Source organism: Lucilia cuprina, chromosome 4 (genome assembly GCF_022045245.1).
Source record: "Lucilia cuprina isolate Lc7/37 chromosome 4, ASM2204524v1, whole genome shotgun sequence".
Taxonomy (NCBI): domain Eukaryota; kingdom Metazoa; phylum Arthropoda; class Insecta; order Diptera; family Calliphoridae; genus Lucilia; species Lucilia cuprina.
The window spans coordinates 59,519,767-59,527,149 of NC_060952.1; the positions used below are offsets into that span (position 1 = coordinate 59,519,767).

Consider the following 7,383-nt stretch of genomic DNA (forward strand, 5'->3'; position numbering starts at 1 on the left):
ACCTGAGATCAAAAAGTAGTAGTATAAATAAATATAATTCAGTACTAATCATATGTTTTTTTTTTTCGTGTAGCATTGTTGTTGCTTCTTTTGTTTTGCTTCTTGTGTAATAATAATTTAGTCGGGGAAAGTTTTAAAATTTATAAAACTAATACATATGATATATTCGGCGCAGCCGAATATAGCACTCTTACTTGTTTCTTGATATTTTTGTATTTTAAATTCTCATTAAAAATAAAGTTAAATAAGTGCAAAAATTACGTCACAAAAGTAAGTAATAGATCAGTTCAATTTTCATAACTTTTAATGAAAGTTATGAAAATTTTACCTGTTTGAATATAATTAATTTATAATTAAATATTTTATTTACACAATAACTTGGAAAAAATCCACCTTTAGATCCGAAGTCGACCGGCTTCGAAAATTAATAGTAGAACAAACATTTTCTTCACTTTAGACCCCGTATTGTGTATATGACAGACATTGGACCTTCCAAATGATGCATTAGATGTTGAATTTTTAAATTTTGAAAATAGTTCTTTTGAAAATAATGTTATTAATTAACTAACGTTTACTTATTCCTATTTCTTAAGTCTTACAACATATACTTAAAAATTTTGGCAGTTCCATATATTTCGTTTAATTAAGCAGGTTTTTCGAATTCTCCTAATGCTTCTAATTATACCAGAAATAATGACCATGTTTTATGGATCCTACGTATCTGTGTTTAAAATTGTTCAATTCACACCACTAATTGAGCCTAATTTAATATCATTATTTTATAATTTTGGATAATAACAAATTTTTAAACCGATATGTAGTGTAAGTTTTTGACAGTGTCACCAATATTATTAATTTTGCATTTTAAGAAATAAACTTAATGAAATTGCCGGATTATGGTGCTCTAAAATAAGAGCTTTAAGCGCTTATAATATGCAGTAAAAACATGAAATTTGCTTTTAAAATTTTAAAAATAAACTCTAAAAATAATTTTTTGTTTATTTTGTAAATGTAATAAAATATTCAATATATAATGCCATTTTTCATGCTACAAGATTTTGGTAATTGATTCATCTCATTGTTTAATAACTTCTTCTATTCTACTTCTATGTTATTACTTTTCTAATTGATCAAATATTTGTAGAAATAAGTTTTCTCATGTCTTTAATAGAAAAAATCCAAAAAGTTAAATCTATTACAATTCTAAAATTTATTGAACACTATAAATTTAGTAATTGCATGTATGTTTGCGAAAGATTTAGAGATTTTCAAAATACAAATACATATATAATTTAGTTCTACACAAAATTTTGTTCAACACAAATTGATAATGCTCTTTAAATACGGTTAAAGCGCTTTTAGGGGCTGGTCCTAGTATAGGATAAATAGAAGTATACAAAACTAATATTTTTGACAAATTATGTATCAATAGCTTAATTTGGTAATAAGTAATATGCGTTTAAGAGATTTTCGTAAAAGCGCTTTGTATAGGGGCTATGTCCAAGTATGTATATAAAAACAAAATTTCAATATTCTGTATCTATATCATTACTTGGTAATAAATATTTGAATCTAAGTGATTTTCTGGACCTAGTATGAGAGCTATGACCAAATATGGACCGGTCGTAAAACAATTTTAAAGTGAATTTATGTATGTAAGAGCAATATTTTTGCTAAGTGTATGGATATAAATATTTGATTATGAGTTATGTGCGTTTTTTCTGATTTTCGGAGGGAACCTTGCATGTGTGTTTTTTTAAAAGGGACCTTATATGGGAGCTATGATCAATTATGGACCGATCGGGAAAACATTTCAAAATATTATTTCTCTGTATATGAGCAACACTTGTGCCAATCTTTATATGGATATCTTAACTTAGTAATGAGTTATGTGCGTTTTAGTTATTTTCGGGAGGGGACCTTATATGGGAGCTATGACCAATTATGTACCGATCGGAATAAGATTTCGTGGTAATATTTCTTTATATGAGAACAATGCGTGCACCAAATTTGATATGGATATCTTAATTTAGTAATTAATTATGTGCGTTTAAGTGATTTTCGGGAGGGGACCTTGTATGGGAGCTATGACCAATTATGGACCGATCAAAGAAAACTTTCATTGTAATATTTCTGTATATAAGAACAATACTTTTACTAAATTTTATATCGATATCTGAATTTAATAATGAGTTATGCGCGTTTAAGTGATTTTCCGATGCCCATTTCCAATACCAAACAACTTAGGAAAACAAAGAACATTAAATTATATTGCTACGTTTTATCGTGAGCGTGTTTTACACAGACAGACGGACATAGCTAAATCGACTCAGAATTTGATAAGGACCCAGAATATATAAAGTCTCAGATAAATATTTCTTGGTGTCACACACCACTGATGGTGGTGGAGGGTATAATAATAATAATAATAATAATAATAATTATTATTATAAAAAAATTAAAAATTAAAAAAAAACAAGTAAGAGTTCTATATTCGGCTGTGCCGAATCTTATATACCCTTCACCATGATGTGTTAAAAAACAGTCATTACGAATTTTATTACAAAATCAAAAAATACCAATTGTAGCCCATTTTATACGATCTAAATTAATCCGGGCTCTACATGCTTAACTTCATATTTGTAGGTTCAATATTATAGAAAATTCAAAAAGTACCTTTTGTAGAACGAAAAAGTACCAAAAAGTCCCTTTTTATAGGTTCTTACCTAGTCAAGGTCCTACAGTCTAAATTTAATGTTTCTAGGTTCAATATTATAGAAAATTCAAAAAAGTACCTTATGTAGAACGAAAAAGTACCATAAAGTCCCTTTAAAGTGTTCTTGTCTAATCCGGACTCTACGTACTTAATTTCATGTTTCTAGCTAATAACAACGTAACGTCATGTCCATTCTTTGGTTTGCGTTTATAAACAAGATACCACAATAACAAAAAATTTACCGTTTGATACTGTGTTTTGTTTTTGTTTGTATATTATTGTTTTGTATAAGCATGCACGAAAAATGTAAATTTTTCATGAAATTTTCAGAGGTGGTATCGGATTTTTACTCATATCTTCGTTATTTATGGACCGATTGGACTGATTTTTAATAGCGTTCTATTCGATCGTATTTCCAATCGAATTAATGAAAATTCGGATCTCGCAGATATCTGGGGTCTTCTGAAAACTGATTTCAACATACACACAGACAGACAGAATGGCAGACAGACAGACAGACAGGCGGACATGGCTAAATCGATTCCGCTATCTATAAGGATCTAGAATATATATACTTTATAGGTTCGGAAAATTATATTATAAAAATTACAAACGGAATGACAAACTTATATATACCCTTCTTGTATTGATGGCTCATTTCGCCGGTTGCTCAAGCCAGCTCATCTAGAAACCTTTCCCAATATTTTAGGAAAACTAAAAATTTAAACTGGTTGTTTTTAACTCTAAATAAGGGAAAAAACAAAAACAAAATAAACAACTTATATTTTGTTGTTTATGAAAACAACAGAATAGGGTATTCAGTTTTAAATGCACGAGCACTTGCAAATTTGATTTAACAATTTATTTCGGAATTTTTTTATTTTTCCAAATAAGTTAAAGAGTTTCTTATCGTGCTTTCAACCCCAATTTTTAAATAAATTCACTGTAATGTATTGATGGTGGGGAAGCTAGTTCCTATGCGCATTTCGCCGGTTGCTCAAGCCAGCTCATCAGGAAACCTTATTTGAAAAAAATAATAAAAATCCCGAAATCAATTGTTAAATAAAATTAATTTTTTTATTAAAAAAATTAAGAAAAAATATTTTTTTAAATATACAAATATGAAAAACTACAGCGAAAGACATCTAAAAAAATATAAAAATCAGAATTTTTTTAAAAATTTATTATTGTTTTGTGTGTCTTATAACCACGTATATGTCTTAATTTTTAAAAATAATATCTTTGTAAAATACTCTTGCCTAAGATATCTTTACAAAATTTAAAAATTTTCTAATTTTGATGGATGTAAAAAGTAGTTTTTTTATTTATTGAAATTAAAAATAAAATTCACCAATTTTTTGCCACAACCTTGAAAAATAATATTTTTTGAAACTACATTTATTCATAATTGTATTAGAAAAGTAATGTTTTCGGAAGTTATAAATTTAATTTGAATATATAGTAAAATATCAATGAAATATTTTTAATAAAAACTTTATCAACGAAAATAAAATGAAAAAATTAGCATGTTCTTTCATTTATTAGGTATGGCCACAAACTAATATTTATATATTTTATTAAAATAGAAAACATTGTCTAGGGATTACATTAATATTGCAAACAAATTGAAACATTACTTTAAATTATTATAAATGGATCCAATTTGTGTTAAAAATTAAAAATAAAGAGAGAAAAACTCATTTATCCTACACTAGAAAACCTTCACGGTTACATATAAATAAAGACATAAGGAATTTTCTATTGCTGTCCTCAGATGAGATATACTAAACAAAAAATAACATAACAACGCTTAAAGACATAGAGAAGTATATTGTAACACATGAATTTATGATGATAATGTTTTAGTTTTAAATAATTCAGTGAGTGATGAATGCTTAAGTTCAGATTCTAATTATTAACTGTAAAAAGTTTATATAAATAGGCAAATATCTCGAAATAATCCATTATTCTTTTAATAAACAAATAATATTTTAACCCATTAAATGTTCGATTTTTTAAAACGTACCAAATTTTTATTCTTAAAATTTTAGGTTAAAAACATAATTTAAATTTTATTCTATGTTTATAGGTTTAAAAGATACAGATAATACCAAAAATTTTCTAATATACCATTTTGCCTATTTTTTTGCCAAAAGTATCAGATACCTAACCCCTAACTTTTCATACATAAGACGACACAAATATTCTACCCTTCACCTTCGTGAGAAGGGTGTATATAAGTTTGTCATTCCGTTTGTAATTTCTATAATATAATTTTCTAGCCTCAGATCGTTTGTCTGGATCGACCCAATCGTTTGTCTGGATCGACCCGATGACTTTATCGTCTCTGAACGCCGTCTCTACATAAACCAAAAAAAAGCAGACTGGCTCGGCTTCAAAGAATTCACTGATCGCATTTTTAATGATCTCCCAGCTCCTAGCAACGTACTCCAAGCTGAGAGCAAGTTCCGCGAAACTGTCATCGCAGCAGCAGCCCGCTTTATTCCTGCTGGTCGACTATCCATAGTGCGGCCGCATATCCCAGCAGAGGCAGCGAGACTAGGAGACGAGCGCCATGACCTCCGAAATATCAACCCCGACAACCCACGTATTGTCCAGCAGAATTACGATAGCAGCAGGTTGGTAAATGAGGACAAGCGGAATAAATGGTTAGATCATTTGAAGAACTGCAAATTAAGCTCAGGTGTAAGTAAGTTGTGGTCTACAGTTCGGTCACTCTCCAACCCGACGAAGATGGATGACAGGGTCGCGATTAATATTGCAGATACCACTATTTCCGAGCCTGAACTGTGCTTGCGTGTATTTCGCCGACTTTATATTGAGCACCCAGAGAGATAAGGCGAAACGAAGTGTTGTTCGCAAACTTCACAGCCTTCCAGTCTCCGACATTCAACAACCTTTCACCCCTTCTGAAGTTGCAGAGGCCATCAAGGCAGCCAAACCATCTAAGGCAATGCCTGGAAAAAGGGTAGAGTCATCCAGATACCAGGGAAGAACGCGACAGAGGGTCAATCCTACAAGCCGATTTCCTTCCTGTCACCATTCGCGAAGACTCTTGAGGCGCTCCTCCCCCAGCTGTCCAGCATGGATTCCGTAAGATGCACAGCACCACCTCAGCATTAACCGCCATAACCACTCAGACCTCACAAGGCTTAAACCAGCAGAGGCCTTGTGAAAGGACGCTCCTTGTGGCGCCTTCGATACAGTCAGAAATACCACACTTTTCCAGGACATCCTGCAGTCCATCATGACCAACAACTTGAAGAGATGGATTGTAAATTATATGAGTGGCCGTCAGTCGTTCGTTGAGTTTAGAGACAAATGTTCCAAAACCTGTAAAGTTAAACAGGGAGTACCACGTGGGCGGCGTCTTATCCCCCCATTGTTTAACTTTCACCTCTCTAAACTGCCCACACCTCCACAAGGTGTGGAAGTTATATCTTATGCGGCCGACTGTAACATTATGACGACGGGCCAAAAGCGTTGATGAGCTATGCGATCGAGTGAATGGTAATCTCGGAGTAATACACAACTTCTTCACTGGACGTAACCTGAAACTATCACCAGCGAAGTCTTCAGCTACACTTTACACCACCTGGACGAAGGAGGTAAACTTGAACCTAGGCGTCGTAGGCGACGGAAACCAAATACAGACTCTGAACCACCCAAAGATTTTGGGGGTCACTTTTGACAGCATGTTTACTTCCTTAGATCATGCCACTGCAATTACGCACAAATTGCGAGGAAACGAAGGTCCTCCCAGTCAAGGAACATAATGTCATGCTGACTAAACAGTTCCTCCTGGGATGTCACCGGAGGAGTCAAAAAAAAAAAATACACAACTCAATGGAGCCAACAGCATCCAAATATTCAAAACAGAATACACAGCTGAATAAAACCAAATACATCCACGCAACTGTACATCTTTTTTCAATTCACAGTTTTGTTGTTGCTTTTTTAACAAAGCATGAAAAAACATGTCTTTTTTGATGAAATTTTCAGAGGTTGTCTCGGATTTTTGCTCATACCTCCTTTATTTATAGACCGATTTTGCTGATTTTAAATAGCGATCTTTTCGAATGCATGTCTAACAGAATTATTAAAGTTTCGGATTTCGTCGATGTCTGGGTTCCTCTAAAAACTGATTTCAACAGACAGACGGACATGGCTTAATCGACTCCGCTATCTATAAGGATTCAGAATATATATACTTTATAGGGTCAGAAAATTATATTATAGAAATTACAAACGGAATGCCAAACTTATATACATATACCCTTCTCACGAAGGCGAAGGGTCCATTTTTGCAAATTACGACTTGTACCATCCTAGTAAATAAAAGGCCATCGTTTTTTCAAACTTACTATGTAAGGTAAATAATGTCATAAATAGCTTAACATACTTAATAATCTTTTTTCTAAACGGTACTCAAGCCCATCAAAATATTCATTATGTAAATAAAATAATTTTACAAGAAACCCAAATATTTTCTTTCTTAACATATTGCATTATTAAGAGAAATTAAAAAAATACACTTTTATAAAAATTAACTTTACATTAGATATTGTCACTTTAACTATTATTTTCTTCTTTTTGACATTACAGCTCATAGATAATGTAACGTATTTTTTATCAAACTTGTTCAA

At 31.6% G+C, this 7,383-nt stretch overlaps 1 long non-coding RNA gene across 1 annotated transcript in view; it reads left to right on the plus strand.

The window, feature by feature from the left end:
- The window catches only part of LOC124419430, a 10,461-nt gene extending 3,738 nt beyond the window's left edge, over positions 1–6,723 (plus strand). The window contains exon 3 of the long non-coding RNA XR_006940586.1: positions 4,999–6,723. This is a non-coding gene — a long non-coding RNA (uncharacterized LOC124419430). The remainder of the gene's footprint in view (positions 1–4,998) is intronic.
- Positions 6,724–7,383: the final 660 nt, after the last annotated feature.